This window comes from Ursus maritimus, unplaced genomic scaffold (genome assembly GCF_017311325.1).
Source record: "Ursus maritimus isolate PB19 unplaced genomic scaffold, ASM1731132v1 scaffold_13, whole genome shotgun sequence".
In the NCBI taxonomy this organism is placed as follows: Eukaryota; Metazoa; Chordata; class Mammalia; order Carnivora; family Ursidae; genus Ursus; species Ursus maritimus.
This window is the reverse complement of record NW_024423675.1, coordinates 68,042,989-68,059,722: the sequence shown is the minus strand read 5'-3', so window position 1 is coordinate 68,059,722 and position 16,734 is coordinate 68,042,989. Positions and strand designations below refer to the sequence as shown.

The window sequence follows — 16,734 nt, the reverse complement described above, 5'->3', positions numbered from 1 at the left end:
AAATAAATAAATAAATAAATAAATAAATAAATAAATAAATAAATAAAATATTAAAAAAAAAAAAAGATCCTTAACTTAAACTTGGAAGGTAACCTATTCACAGGCTCCCGGGCCCTCTGGGCCCTATTATTCACAGCGGGTGTGTCTGTGGGACAGCTCATCTGGTCTCTTCACAAGACTGAAGCAAAAGACCAGGAAGGACAATTGCATATCACAGGGACAAAAGAGGCATAATGAAATGTAATGTATACTTCCAGGCTGGGTCCTGATTTGAAGAAACCAACTGTAAAACATATTTCTTGGGACAACTGGAGGATTACGAACGTGGAATAGATCATATTTTTGTAGATTATTTTTGTTAGTATTTTTAGGTAAAGTATATGAACCATACATTTCACTGCTAAATATTTCATTTTTTTCCCTCAAACTTAACATTTTCCTATGTAAGCACAATGCCCGTAATGACTGACAGGTGGATACTTTCATTCTGCCTTCCCCCAAACCTTTAGATTAGGAAGGTCAAAAGCATCTCACTTTATAAGTTAAGGGCTACCTACCCTTCTGTCCATGTTATTTTACTTCCATGAAAATAATCAATTACAGCTAAATCGTACCTCTGTTGGATAGGGCATTGATTTCTAGCTATTAATTTTAACAAAGAGCATCAGCTGCTGACCCCTTCATATGAAGCTTTTAAACACCAAAGTACTCCGTTCATGACTCAGACATACCTTGTTTACCATACAGGGATTTGGGGTTTGTGACCTAGAGCCTTGGTTAATGAGTACTTGCTTATGAACGGAGTCAACATAATTTTTGTGTGCCTTGAAAGTAGGAGTTAAAAAGAGGTCTTAAGTTAATTGTGAATTAGGACAAATTCTGCTTCTTGATTGTTTTTTTTTTTCATGTGAAAACTTTATTTACTTCTGAAGGGAAAGATAATCAGATAAGTTATTGGTTCAAAGCAAGCAAGCAGATAGCATCAAAAAAGACTGGTGCTCTGGTTCTGCTTAGGGTGCAGAAAGTCATAAAGAAAATGTTCTTGGGAAAGAGAAATAGCTTCAGGTGAGCTACAAAGTCATAACTTTCCTTGAACCCACCAGAAAGCAAGGCAACCAGGGCGCTTTATCCTAAAGGATGACGAGCCCCTTCAATGAGGGCTGGGACATGATCTATTTCACCTGTGGCAGAGAACAGGCAGAAGACACAGCCATAGAAGTGGGTAAAAACAAAACAGCTAAGTGTGGGCTTTTGCACCAGTTTAGAATCTGGGGGCCTCAGGCATATGGGAGCCCACACTCCCTTGCATCTCCTCTCCATGGGCCTTTCTTGGAGGTATGTGAGAAAGATCAGGGCCAGAGCATGGCTTGAGGGAGACTTGAACCCAGCTCCTAGCACTTCTCTCACAGGATGCAAAGGTCTACACTACTGGGAGGAGCCTCATACTCCCTTCAATGTTCAGGACCCTGGAGGGACCCTGTCTTTGGAGCAGCTAAAAGCTAGCTGCTGTGAGAGGGTGAGAGGGTCAGGAATCCCACCCTGCTCCCTATACTTCTAGATATTACCAATAAGAATTGGAAATTGAAATTAAAGTTATATGCAAAACATGCAAAGACTGTAACACATAGGGATAAATCTAACAAAATCTATGCAAGGTTTATATACTGAAAACTATAAAACACTGCTGGGAAAAGAACACTGCTGAAAGATTAAGGAAGACTTAAATTAGTAAAGAGACATACTATATTCATGGACAAGAAGACTCAATATTATTAAGGTGTTTATTTTCCAAACTGATTTTGCTAGTCTATGCAATGCCAACGGTAGTCCCAGCAGATTTTTTTCCCTTTATTTTTTAGAGCAGTTTTAGGATCACAGAAAATTGAGCAGAAAGCACAGAGATTTCCCAGGTAGTCCATGGCCCACACATGTACAGCCTCCCCCACTATCACTGTCTCCCTCTGGAGCGGTACATTTGTTACAATCGATAACCATACATGGACATGTCTCAGTCACCTAAGGCCAAAGTTTGCATGAAGGTTCGAGTGTGGTGCTGTCTGGACAATGCATGATGACTTCTACCCATTGTTACGATAGCTTACAAAGTAGTTTCACTGCCCTGAAAATCCTCTGTCCTCCTTTGAATCCATTTCACCTTCTTAGCTCTGTGACCTCTGCTTTGGGTTCATCACCTGTTAGTGTGGATAAGATTTGTGTCTACTCCATAGTTGTGAGATCAAATGAGGAAATACTGTGTGAGAGTTTGGCTAACTGCCTGCACACAGTGAGCACTCTGTAAAGGCTTTCTATTAGGATGATCTGCATTGTCATGGAAGAAAAACCTCACTAAGCATCTTAATCAGGCTAATTAAGTTGTCTTACATAAAAGAGCAAGCTGTTTTCAAATAGGTTGGCAAGATGTATTTACAATGAAACATTTTAATGGGGACACTATAAATAAATTCTGTTCTTTAAGGCATCATGGACAACGCTTTGGCTCCACAGTGCTTTTCCAGCTTCTAGTTCCTTTGATTATGTGTGCTTGAAAGTAATAAGTATATATTTAGAAAATAGGATATACGGTTCATGGTTTTCATTTATTTAGACTGTCCTTTATTTATTTATTTATTTATTTATTTAAAGATTTTATTTATTTGAGAGAGAGAGCGAGCGAGCTGGGGGAGGGCAGAGGGAGAGGGAGAATCAGACTCCCTGCTGAGCAGGGAGTCTGACATGGGGCTCCATCCCAGAACCCTGAGATCATGACCTGAGCCAGAGGCAGACGCTTAACTGACTGAGCCACCCAGGTGCCCTTGTCCATTATTTAAATATCTGTTTATCAGCTACTTATCATGCCATCATCTACTTGCTATCTATTATCTATTTGTCCATCAATCATTCTATCATCTACCTATCTTTTATCTACCTATCCGTACTATGTAATTTTGAGATTGTGCGTATATATGTATGTGTATGTGGTAGAATATAATTTGTTTGAAATATTTCCTGTTGTAATTTCCCCTCTCAGTTTTGGAATTTCTATCACCTTTTGCTGCTATGACCAGGCACGGGGAAGTCCAGGAAGAATACAGTCAGAGAGAGAGGAAAGAGGATGATTGCCCTGAAAGAACTCCTACCAGGAAGTGTGAAGCCCTTTTTCTGTAGGAAGATGCTCTTGTAAGGAGCTACAGAGAAGGGCAAGAGAGTGAACTCAAGGCTCGATGTTCTCATTTTCCTCACAGTTGGTCTTTTTTTTTTTTTTAATTTTGGCAGAGGTGGGGAAGGAGTGATGGTTGTTAGAAACACAAAAGAAGTTTAAGGGTAAATTCGAGCAGGAGGTGTGGTTCTCACTTCTCCTGGCCAGGCCTAGAAAGTCCACCTGCTTCTTTAGAAACGCACAGGGGTCGTGACCTCTACAGATCCAACGTAGCTGAGGAAGGATCCTGAGGGAACACGTCTGTGGTGGGGCTTCGGGTTTTGGCTGCTTGGAATTGGGATTCTGAGGTGAAGACCTGCCTTCCTTTGAGGGAGTTTCACAGGAGTGCTCTCGGGGTCCATACTCCTGGGGAGTGCAGGGAGAGACTGGGCAGAAGGAGCAGTTGTGCACATATGTAGCCACAGCAAAGGCCTTGCCAATCCTAATCAAGAGGGCAGGGACCAGGTCGTTATAGCCCATCATTGGTACCTGCCAGTAGGGGGCGAGCTCCTGGGTGAAGGAGATCTTCTAGCTGAGGGCAGTGCCTTGCAGGGATTTGAGTCCCCAGCCACTGGAAGGACTGTGCTCTCGTCTTGCAGAGGTGGGGCTGGAGAGCTGGGAGGCATACCCCAGTGTCTGCAGTCAGACTCTTGGCGATGCTATGGTTCCAAGGGAGCCCTTCATCATAGAAGTAACACCCCAACTGCATGGCATGGTCCAGCTCTAAGGAAGAGAGAGCATCTGGCTAGAGGCATTCAGTGGTCAGGGCTCTGGTGTGATGGGAAGAGCCAGGAAAAGGTTTTAGTCTAGAAGGGAGGGGGAAAGAAGAAAGAATGTCCTGAATTTCAAGTAAAAGGTCATAAAAATCAACATGGGTGTCAGGATGGAAGGTCATGGCTATGGGATTCCCACCCCTATCCTGGAGAAGGGAGTTAAGGCAGCAGCACGAATACCAGACCCGCTTTCAGGGTCGAGAAGGGAGGGAGCCAATACCAGGTCGAGGGAATGTGTCAGATCCCGCAATGTAAGCACACCCGTGAGAAAACATAGTGGTGTGAATTCAGCACACTGTGCCTCTAAGACAACTGTCCTTGCTTCATTGCCTTGCAGAAAGACGTCTTTGAACTTGGTATAGCTTCTTTCTTGCACACATATTGAGAGAGAGGTTTTATACTCTGGATCAGTGATGTCATTCTTTGGGGGAGATTCTTCAAAATTTGTAGGAAAACACACATCAAATTTACCATCTTAACCATTTTTAAGCGTATAGTTCAGTGGGTTTAAGTTCATCCACACTGTGGCGCCACCATCACCACTAACCATCCAGGAAACATTTTTTATTCTGCAATACTGAAGTGCTGTACCCATGAGCAGTAACTCTCCATGTCCCCTTCCTTCGGTCTCTCCCCTCCCCCCATAGAAACAGACACCCTCTGCTTTCTGTCTCCATGATTTTGACTACTCTATGTGCCTCATGTAAGTGGGATCGTACAGGATTAGACTTTTGTGGTGGGCTCATTTCACTGAGCGTAACGTCCTCAAGGTCCATCATGTTGCATGTAGCAGGCGTCGGAACGACCTTCCTTTCTAAGGCTAAGTAGGATTCCGTTGTGTGTAAAACCATATTTTGTTTATCTATTCACTTGCCGATGGACACTCTTGTTGCTCGCATTTTGGGCTATTGGGAATAATGTGTCTTTGAACAAATATTTGTTTGAATTTCTGCTTTCACTTTGAGTATATACCCAGAAGTAGAACTGCGGGGCCATTTGGAATGTCTATGCTTCATTTCATGAGGACACTCCACAGCAGCTGTCCTGTTTCATATTCCCACCAAAGGTTCCAATGTCTCTGCACCCTTGCTGACATTTGTTATATTCAGGGTTTGTTTTTTTTTTTTTTTTTGACAGTAGCTTTCCTAACGGGTGTGAAGCGGCATCTCATGGGCTTTGGTCCGCGTTTCCATAATGGTCAGTGATGTTGGGCATCTTTTCATGTGCTCATTGACCATTCAGATATCTTTTTTGGAGAAATATCTATGCAAGTCCTTTGCCCATTTTCGATCGGATTATTGTTGCTGTTGTTGAGTTGTGGGGATTCTTTAAACATTCTGGATATTAACCTCTTACCCGATGTAGGATTCGCAGATATTTCTCCCATCCAGTGGGTTGCCTTTTCGTTCTGTTGATTGTGGCCTTTGGTCCTCAGAAGCTTTCCATCTTGATGTAGTCCGATATATGTGTTTTTCCTTTGTGCTGTTCTTTTGGTGTCCTATCCAAGAAGACATTGCCAAATCTAACGTTATAAAGCTCTTCCCTGTTTTCTTCTCAGGGTTTTATACTTTAAGGTTTTATATTTAGGTCTTTGATTTTTGGTCAGTGTTTGTGTAATATGGTGTAAAATAAGACTTCAACTTCTTCCTTGTGTGTGTGTGTCCAAGTCTTGATCTTCCTTCCAAGGACAAGGGCTCAGGGACGCTGTGGTGTTAGCACAGAGCTGGGGACACAGTGGGGTCTGGATCCCTGCTCTCTGGGCTCATTGTATGCTCAGGATTTAACGTTTCAGACATGATGAACATCATGTCCTACAACTTTTCTCAGAAGACACAGAGGACTTTGTATCAGTTTTTAGATTACAACTATAAACTGCATATCAACTTAGAGTTGATTTGGAGGAGGAAGAGAAAGCTGTGGGAAAATGTTTTCTATGCTCCAGTGATTCCAGCCGGTTCGTAAAATTTACATCTGTTTTTCTCGGTAAAACTTAAAATACCCACCAACCTAGAAAATTTGCCAAAAAAGAACATTTATTTATGTCTTAAGTGTTATTTAATGACTCATTGTTATATTTGTCTTGATTCATTCTTTTAGGTTAATCCCATTTTTCTTTAGTTTCTACGCAAGATTATTGATGAGAAAGGCAGGATGCTCGGGTGACAGTCGGGTCAGGGCTCTGGTCATTGCTGCTGGGAGATCTCATTTGCAGGGTCCAGAGTCTCCCCCACGGCACCCCCACCCCAAGGTGAAGCCCAGCTGAGCCCTGGGTCTCTTCGTTCATGGCATTATCTGAAAACAAGAGTTAGAGATCCTGCCTGTTGGAAGTGGTGGCTGCCACGCAGACCCAGCTCCCTGGATGCCGCTGTCCCAGTCCGTCCAGTCTGTTCCCTCCCTGCTTCCCCGCCGGCCAGCAGGTGCACATGCTCCTTTCTGTGGTCCCACCTGGAACCCCGCCCTTTCCATTCATTTGGAGAACCTGCCGCTGTTCTCACTTTGAAATGAGTGCCTGACCACACAGTCAGCTGAGTTCTTAAAGGATTTTAAAGGCCCTCTTTCTTCATTTGTGGGGAAACACCACTTGAAATGCAGCCACGTGTTTGGAACCTGAAATATGCTCACTTCCCGTTAGAGGCCCCAAGGGGAGGGAAGCTCGCGGCCCAACAAGCACTTCAGCCCAAGCACTTCGGGGTATGAGGTTGGGGTCAGTAGGCTCGTGGGGGCCAGGCAGCAGAGGACCCTAAAGCATGACGCTTAGGCGTTTAGCTGTCTTAATGGGACAGGTCTGAACACACACATACACACACACACACACAGAAAGACTGACTTGGAGCCAGATTAAAGATTCAATTTCACTTCAACTGTCATTAGGAAATGTGTCCTGGAGCATCTTATAAAGTGAAGATCCCAAGTTCTAGCTGCTGACATAGCACAGGGCTCCCAGGCTGGACAGACCTCCGGGGGTATGCGTCACAAAGTGGGCTGTCCTGTACTCAGTGGCCGAGGGGCAGAGAGCTGCCCTGGTTCCCGTGTCGCTTTTGGTGGAGATCACCAGTGCTCATCATGAGTCCACGCACTGCTCTCCTTGACTTATTTATTCATTTATTTGTTTTCTATAGACATTCTTATTCACAACACCTGGACTGTAGGTGCCGGAGTTTCTCCTGGATATGTTGACATGTGTGTATGGGTACATGTGTATACACACACGTGACTATGCATGTACACACAGTACAGGCATACATGTGACTGTGTGAACGTGTGTGCACACACACACCTACTACACACACACCTACGACACACACACGTACTACACACACACAAACACTACACACACCTACTACACACACACACACCTACCACACACACCTACTACACACACACACCTACTACACACACACCTACTACACACACACCTACCACATACACACCTACTACACACACACACCTACTACACACACACCTACTACACACACACCTACCACATACACACCTACTACACACACACACCTACTACACACACACCTACCACACACGCACACTTACTACACACACACACACTACACAAACACCTACTACACACACACCTACCACTCACACACCTAATACACACACACACTTACTACACACACACACCACACACACCTACACACACACACCTACTACACACACGTACTACACACACACTTATTACACACACACACTTACCACACACACACCTACCACACACACACCTACTACACACCTACCACACACACACCTACCACACACACACACCTACACACACACACCTACCACACACACAACTACACACACACACCTACTACACACACACACCTACTACACACACCTACACACACACACCTGTTACACACACGTACTACAAACACACCTACTACACACACCTACCACACACACATACCGACTACACACACACACCTACCACACACACACCTACCACACACACACCCACACACCTACTACACACACCTACTACACAAACACACCTACTACACACACGTACTACACACACACCTACCACACACACACACCTACTACACACACCTACCACACACACACCTACCACACACACAACTACACACACACCCCTACTACACACACACACACCTACTACACACACACACACCACACACGCACCTACCACACACACACCTACTACACACACCTACACACACACACCTGTTACACACACGTACTACAAACACCTACTACACACACCTACCACACACACATACCTACTACACACACACACCTACCACACACACACCCACACACCTACTACACACACACACCTACTACACAAACACACCTACTACACACGTACTACACACACACCTACCACACACACACACCTACTACACACACACCCACACACCTACTACACACACACACCTACACACACGTACTACACACACACCTACTACACGCTCACACCTACTACACACACACACCACACACACACCTACTACACACACCTACCACACACACACGTACTACACACACACACACCTACTAAACACACACCTACCACACACACACACCTACTACACACACACCTACTACACACAACACCTACTACACACACACACACACCTACTACACACACACACCTACTACACACACACACCTACTACACACACTGACTACACACACACCTACTACACATGCACATCTACTACACGCACACACACTACACACACACCTACTACACACACACACACCTACCACACACACACACACACTTACCACACACACACCTACTACACACACCTACCACACACACACGTACTACACACACACCTACTACACCTACTACACACACACACATACCTACTACACACACACACCTACCACACACACCTACTACACACACACACCTACTACACACACGTACTACACACACACGTACTACAGACACGTACCTACACACACACGTACTACACATACACATCTACTACACGCACACACCTACTACACACACCTACTACATGCACATGCACACCTACTACACACACCTACTGCACGCACATGCACACCTACTACACGCACACACACTATACACACGCCTACCACACACACATACCTACTACACACACACCTACTACACACTCACACCTACTACACACACCTACCACACACACACACCTACCACACACACATACCTACTACACACACACACACACACACACCCCTTCCTAGATGGAGTTGTTGAAAGGAATTCACACAGAGAGTGCATGTTCAGTTTTAGGGGAGAGTGACATGCTCTTTTCTAAATCAGCTTTTGTACAAGGTAAGGTCTTCCTTCTCCGCTGGAATGATGGCTTCGGGTCACGACCGCCCCATCCGGAGGGGCCACGTGCTTGTGACTCCACGTTCAATCCAGGTATCTGTCAGCAGGTTGCCGCTCGGCAGGGCAGGGCCTTGGGGGGTTTTCCTTCAACAGTTTTTGTCTTAGGAGGAGGGCACATATGAGCATGCTTGACAGTCTGAAAGTTTGCTTCNNNCCCTACCTGACAACTTGATAGCCTCTTGAGACATAGTTTGACTTTGATTACTGAGTACTTCCCATGGAGTAACCCAAGACGTTCTGTTTAAAATTTTGTAGAAGACGGAGTCCATTTATATCCACTTTAAGACATTACTGTCATCTTCCCATTCAGTTCAGTTCAGTCCTTTTCAAAGGTTAACACCATGTGCCCGCTAAGGAGACCCGGGCCCTTCAGGAACCTGGTGATGGGCTGTGCGTGGTTATGAGGGCAATGCTGTGGAAGGCAAGCGGGATTCTTCTGTTACAGAATCCTTACCTTATTTAAAAATCTCCGTGAAAGCCTTTTAATCATCTGCCATCCATATTTGGAAGAGGCATGTGTATCGACAGCAGTACTTTTTAAAAGGTACCGCACGTGCCCTTCCAGGCTTGGTGCTACGTAGACGTAAATGGTACAACTGCTACGCTTTTGTGTGAAGTCTCTCCTTTTACTTGTGGAAGGAATCAGTACAGATGAAAACTCGAGCAACCGCAGACAAACCCAGGACCTCTCTCCATGGTACTAAAACCCTCCTTCTCACGTAGGCACAGAGTTCTATGGTCATTCCCTACCTAGTCAACCAGCAGTTCTCTTGGATTTTTCTTTTTATTGTCTTTCCTCTCCAATTCTGCTGCCGCAGATCTATCCCAGGCCCCCCGCGCCTTCCTGAAATGCTGAACCCTTTGGCTGAGGGCCTGGGTAACGAGGGAGAAGGGATGGGGTGGAGCATCCAAGCCCCTGGCAGCCCCGTGAGAATTTCTCCTTTCATGCCCTGGACTGTTTCCCCAGTTCATTGGTATCTGTAGATCTGAAGTTACAGGCGGGATGATATAATTTCGGTGGAGTGGATTAGTTTGGACTTAGGTTTCAGTAGCATTTGAATCCTGAGGGTGTTACTGTATGTGAGCAGCTGTAAGTCTGGCGTAGGTCTGGCTAGGCTGGAAGCTGTAACAAACTATCCCAGCAGCGCAGCAGTTTGAAGAAGTAAGTGTTCACAGCTTCCCACATCACACCCAGGGAAGTGGTTGTGTGCAGCCTTCCCACGCCGTGAGCTGGGGCTGGGCTCCCTGGGGCGCCGCCCTGTCATGCCCTGGTGCACCCACCGGCCCCACTGGGGCCCCCACATCAGTCAGAGGGGAAATGGTGAACGTGATCAGTTTTCTGGATTATGTGGAATTATGATTGCAGAATAATCTTTAAACTCGTCTTTCATGTGATATTTAAAAAAAAAGATTTTATTTATTTGAGAGAGAGAGGGCACACAAGCAGGGGGAGCAGTAGAGGGAGAGGGAGAAGCAGAATCCCTGCTCAGCAGGGAGCCTGATGCAGGGCTCCATCCCAGGACCCTGGGATCATGACCTGAGCCGAAGGCAGACGCTTCACCGACTGAGCCCCCTGGGTGCCCCATGTTTCATGTGACTTTTGGTCCGTTTCTTTACTCATGCACACGAAACAGTGCTATCCTTGGGGTTTCTCTTCTCTCCTTTGTTGTCCCACAGAGTAGCATCTCGTAGATGCTGGGGTAAGATATTTCTAGCTTTGGAGGACTCGTGAGAAAGCATTAGCGTGTATTGCCGAGATACTCTCCTGTAGCTTCGGTGAATAATAATGAGCAGTTTAGAAGAAAGACACTTGTCTTTGCTCTACTGTGCCTTAACATGGAAGGGCTCATACGATTTCTAGATTACATTTTAAGAATATTGTCTCTTTGTTCTTTCCTCATTAATATAGCCAACACTTAAAAAGGGTTCTTGATTATAATTGGTTTTATAGATAGTCTTTTTAAAAAGCATAATGTCTTCTATGTGGTGTCTCAGTAAGATGATCTGGTACAAAAAAAATTTAGGCATAAAACCGTACATATCTTTGAGAAGCATTAAATACATTTTATGTTGTTTATTGCGAAATGTATGTATACCAGTAACATGGAGTTGATCAGTAACAGTCAGCCAATCAAAAAATACTTACTTAGTGTCTGCCATGTGCCAGAGAATACGAGGGATCAGGCATCGCTAAGCTTTGAGGTTCAAGACAGTCTGACCTTGGTGTCTGATGTAAATATGCTGGAGGAAGGTGAAGGCTAAGTCTGGTCTCTGTCCAATGGTGTTACTCCATAGTGTTTTCTAGATTACATTCTAATTTTAATATACTTCCTTTAGGAAAAAACTAGTAACGCCCAGAGTTTTCTTCACAGGGAAGGTAGATGCCCCTAATACCATATGCACGGGTTGACTTGTGTCCCCTCACATGTTGTAGTCCTCTGAATGTGACCCCACTTGGAAATAGAGACTTCACAGATAGAAGCAAGTGGAGCGGAGGTCTGTGGGGTAGGCCTTCAGCAACTACGACCGCCCTACGAATGGAGGAGGAGAGGAGTGTGGGCACACGGGGAGACAGCGTGAGCCGAGGTCGGCAGAGGCCGGGCGGTGTGTCTGTCGGCTCAGGGCCGGTGTGTTCGCCGGCAGCAGCAGCAGGAGCTGGAAGAGACGAGGGAGGGTTCTCCCCTGCGGGTTTCTGAGGGAGCATGGCCCTGCCAGCACCTCGATGTTGAACTTCGCTCCTGCAAAACTGCGAGACAAGGATGTGCGTGGTTTGAAGCTCCTGGGTTGTGGTGCTTTGTTATGACGGCCCTGGGACGCTGACAGAGAGTATTGTAAGGGAGCTTGGAAAACAAGTGACAAAAGACAGAATGGATCTCCTTTAATGTTGTTAGAGTCAAACAAGATCAAATCTAGAGTTTGAACAGAATCACGTTATAGACTTAGGTGGTTCTAGGAAGCCCACCATGAGGTAGCGACCTGAGGTTTGTCTAGGAGGAGCGTGAGTGGGGGAGGCGCCCCTTCATCAGGACGCCTGGTCCCTCGTTCCTGCTGTGGGACCTTCCCCTTCACCTCCACCCCTTGACTACAAACGGGATCCAGAGAACTTAGAGATGCAGGAGGGCCACATGATTTACTGTGAGTTATTTGAAAATAAAATCCATGAGACAGTTTTTTTCTCTGAATGGTCTAAAAGTTACTAAAAACTTTTTTTTTTTATTTTAAGTAAACTCTACACCCAACATGAGGCTCGAACTCACAACTCCGAAATCGTGAGTTGCATGCCCCACCAGCTAAACCAGCCTACAGTTATTTTCAGTTAGAGAGGGAGTTTTCTGACTTTTAGGGGAGATCCTCTTTGTCTGGGGCAGTCTGTTTTGAACGGGATCATTGAATTTATAACCCATCAAACTCCTTGGCATGTGTCTCCATGAAGTCATGGTGAAGCTCAAAGATGGACAGCACGAGACGCTGTGAAAATGATCTGCTCATGATCTGGCCTGAAAACCTGCAAATGAGTACGGTCTTTTGAGGTCTTTTAAGTTCTTAGCTTAAAATTATTCATGAAACTAGGTGTGAAGTTGTAGGAACAAGGCCTCGGACTTGCCTGAGAAGGCGCTAGAAGCGGACCATCTATTTACAGCCGAGTGGGGCAGGAGGGGCGCGAAGGAGGGGGATCCCACTGCGTCGAGTGCTGGGAGGGGAAGGTAGAGGACACCACCTCTCTGGACGAGAGTCTGTCCAGACTACGAACCTGGGAAGCCTGTCCGAGGAAGTGGTGTTTACACTGGGAACTGACAGCAGGCCAGGGGGGCTGGGGGTGGCTTGCAAACATCGGGATGCCTGACACTTGCTGGGATGCCCCCAGCCTCCAAGATGGCATCATAACAAGGTTGTATGGAAGTTCCCTCTACAGAATTCAGGCTCCGTAGGGAACTGGCTACTATTGTTCACCTGCATCATTAACATTCTGAACGAGACCCTGAAATCCACCATGACTCTGGAATCACTAGAGAAAGAATCCATTATGTTTGATGTAATTTTCTTGTTAAGTAAATTTTATTTTTCGAGAGCTATTATTTCAGGAGTATATGCGGTAATTTGATTCAGAAGGACATGTGATTAACCAGGACTCTTCATCCCTTGACCGCACAATGGGAGCCCGAAGCAGACTGCACTCACATTTGCAAAAATGCTGCTTTAGACCTTTTAAAAGGTCAAGGATGCCTTTTTTTTTAATCGAAGGATTAAAAAGAATTTTTATACATATACAACTTTTTAAAAAATGAGTGAGTATTGATTCTAGCATGCTAAGACTGTTGTGCTTTTCAGGGGTCGAAGGTTCATGCAAACATTCCCCAGTATCAGCGTCAGGTGCTGTGGGTTTCCATTTAGTGTTTGGAGGCCTTCACAGAGGGCCTGCCTCTCCATCACAGACTCATGCTGGGCCTGGGCTGCAGGCGCTCCCCGTCAGCAGCACTGAAATACAAGTAGAATACAAAAATGTCAGGACATTTCCACGGTGGTTTGTGCCCATTTACAGTAGGTACAGTTATCGTGTAGACACAAGTAACCGTTCTGTGTCCAGGAGCTGCTGGACTGGGGAGGAGCCTCCTTTGCCCAGTTAGCGGGCCTGTGTGCGTGAGCAGAGACAGAAGAGGGCAGGGTGTGTGGGTCTGGCCCCACCGACCGTGGTGCAGGAGGCGCACAGGATGGGCCAAGAAGCTGCTGTCCCCACATAGGCGCTTAGGCGCATCGTCAGAAGTGACCGGGTGAAGACAGCGTTTAGGACAGGAGCACTGCGCCCACACGCCCTGTCCCCTGGAGCATGCTGGAGCCATGGGACAGTGGTCATGGTGACATCGTGCCCTCGATTCAGGTCTGTGTGTCACTGTGGTGCACACAGTGTGAGGTCCCTCCCACCCCCAGCACGAATACTCCCCCTGCTCCTGGTCACACTGTGCCGTTTGGAATGACTGGTTTACTTCACAACCAAGTTCAGGTGTATTTGTGTTTGCAAATGTGTGGCCATCCTAGGAGCCGCGGGTGCCGTCTGTCCGTTCTCGCTGCTCGAGATAGTTATGTTCTGTGAAGTTGCCACAAACACTGAATTGGCAAATACTGGACCAAGGCCCCTTAAGGAGATGCAGGGTGAGGTCGCTGTGAGCCTCTGGTCACGACATTGTCATCAGTGGACCAATTTGCAGGCTCCTTTTGTTTGAGTGTCTGTCTAGCAGCACCTGACTTAGCATATGCTGTTGAACGTGCTCCCAGTGACACAGATGTGTCCCCCTCCCAGGGCACTCACCTGCATTCGCAGGACCTCCTTGTCTCCCTGACATCGCTGTCATTGGAGCTTTGGCCCCGAGCAAGCCGTTCTGTCTGAAACTCCAGGCAGCTGCACGGGTCACAGGGTGCCTGCTCTGTCCAGCTGGCCCAGGGAAGACGGGTCCTGCTTGACTGGTGCTGAGTTGTTAGTGGTCTCAGCTGGCGTGATGTTGTGTGCAGACACTTGGTGCACTGTGCTTGGTCATTATTATGTGTGTTGGTGATAAGCCACAGTGAGCGTCCCCACATGTGCCCCTATATGGACCTGTGCACGTGGATATGCAGTTAGCGGTGAAGTTTCTGGATCATGGCTGTGCATGTTTTTAGTGTGAATAAACATTGCCCGAACACTGTCTGGCAGGGCTGTGCCCGTCCACACCCCACAGCTGTGCGTGAAGTCCTGGGTCCCACATTTCCACTGGCCCTTGGCGCTGTCCAGCATTCTGACTTTGCCAGTCTGGCATGTGTCCAGTGGTGTCCTGTTGCTGTTTTAATTTGGACCTAATTATTAACAACTTTATCTCTTCCTAGGCTTGGTATCCACTTGGGTTTTCTCTTCTGAGCATCACCTGTTCATAGTATTTGCCCATTTATGTATTTGAATTCTTGTCTTTTTCTTTGGATTCATAGCTGTCCTTATTTATTCCTCATGTTGATTTTAAAAATTACAAATATCACTCTTAATATAGCTACTATACAGTAATCTCGTTCTGAAGTAAACACAAAGCCTAAATTTGATGTTATCAAATCTATATTTTTTGTTTTGCCTTATGGTTTGAGCTTTGGGGATTTCTTCATTTAAACAAATTTCTCATTCTTGAGTCACAGTGCTGTGCTCCTCTTATGCAGACATAGACTCACATATCTTCTATGAACTTATGGCTTAATTTTCCAGTTGTGGTTCTTTGGCCCCCTGAGGCTCCTCCTGGCACACTGGGGCCCTAGGACTCTGTACCTGTCTTCACGCAGTGATCCAGGTTCCCCAAAATCACCGTCTAGAAATCAGATTAAAGCGGACACCAAGTTGGGTCAGGCACACAGTGATGTATCTGGAGGGAGTTCAGCAAGCTTGCGTGGCTCTGACTCCTGAGAGGAGAGGGCGGGAGAGGATAAGGATGGAGAGACCCCCAGCCTGGGGGCCCCATTTTTTTGTTTTTTTAAAGATTCATTTGTCTGTTAGAAAGAGGGCACAGATGTACTTTTAAAAGCGTGTTCAGGGAAGACCTCACGAAGATGCCTCTGAATAGAGAATAGAGAACGTGAGCGAGGAACTTGCTGCTCCCCATGGAGGGCGTTCCTGGCAGAGGCAGGAGAGCGCTGGCCCCTTTGAGGCCTGGAGACACTGCGAGAAGGCCAGCGTGACTGGCGGAGAGGGAATGTGGGGAGAACGTTGAGGTGAGGTCACGAAGGTAATGGGGACTGGATTGCGTGGGGCCTCTTGGACCACTGTAGGGTCAGGGCAGCTGCTCAGTGAATGGAAACCGCTGGCTTTGTGTGGTGTCCTCCCTGTGTTCTCGCTGGGTCACCCTGGCTGCCAGGCTGGGAAGGGAGATGTCTGTAATCGTACACAAGAGGCCATGATTGCTTGGACCAGAGGGATAGGTAGCTAAGGAAGTGGTAAGAAGAAGTCTTACTACAGACATATGTGGAATTCAAGCCAACTGCATCTTCTGCAAGAGTGGGTGTGGGTGTAGGAGGAGTTCAGTGCAGAAAGCTGAGTGAAGAGGCGTTTCAGGGAGGAGGGAACGACCTGGGTGCTGAGCAAGGGAGGGGGCGGTCAGAGGATGGACCGCCACATCGAGCACTGCAGAGTGCAGCTCTGGTGGGGGGCTGAGTTCCAGAGAGCTGGGAGGAGGGAAGTTGGAGATGATGGTCAATCAGCAAAAGGGGCAAAGAAATGGAGGCAGGTAGCAGGAGGCTGTTCGGGGTTCCTATGATTCTCTAGTGGGCAGATCGAGTCTCGGTGAAGTGAGTGAACTTGCCCAGGGACACGTGGCCAGAGCCACACTCAGGAGCCGGGGTCCTTGACCCCACCCACAGCCTCTGTGGGACCTTGTGCAGGTTTGCTC

At 46.7% G+C, this 16,734-nt stretch overlaps 1 protein-coding gene and 1 long non-coding RNA gene across 3 annotated transcripts in view; one reads left to right on the top strand and one right to left on the bottom strand.

The window, feature by feature from the left end:
* RPS6KA2 (ribosomal protein S6 kinase A2) overlaps window positions 1–16,734 on the top strand; it is a 328,772-nt gene that overhangs the window by 13,981 nt on the left and 298,057 nt on the right. The gene's annotated exons all lie outside the window — the stretch shown is intronic.
* LOC103660809 lies at window positions 13,378–14,925 on the bottom strand. The gene is made up of 2 exons (XR_567908.2): window positions 14,646–14,925; window positions 13,378–13,816 (listed from the first exon to the last, which is right to left on the bottom strand). It is a non-coding gene; the product is annotated as an uncharacterized LOC103660809 (long non-coding RNA).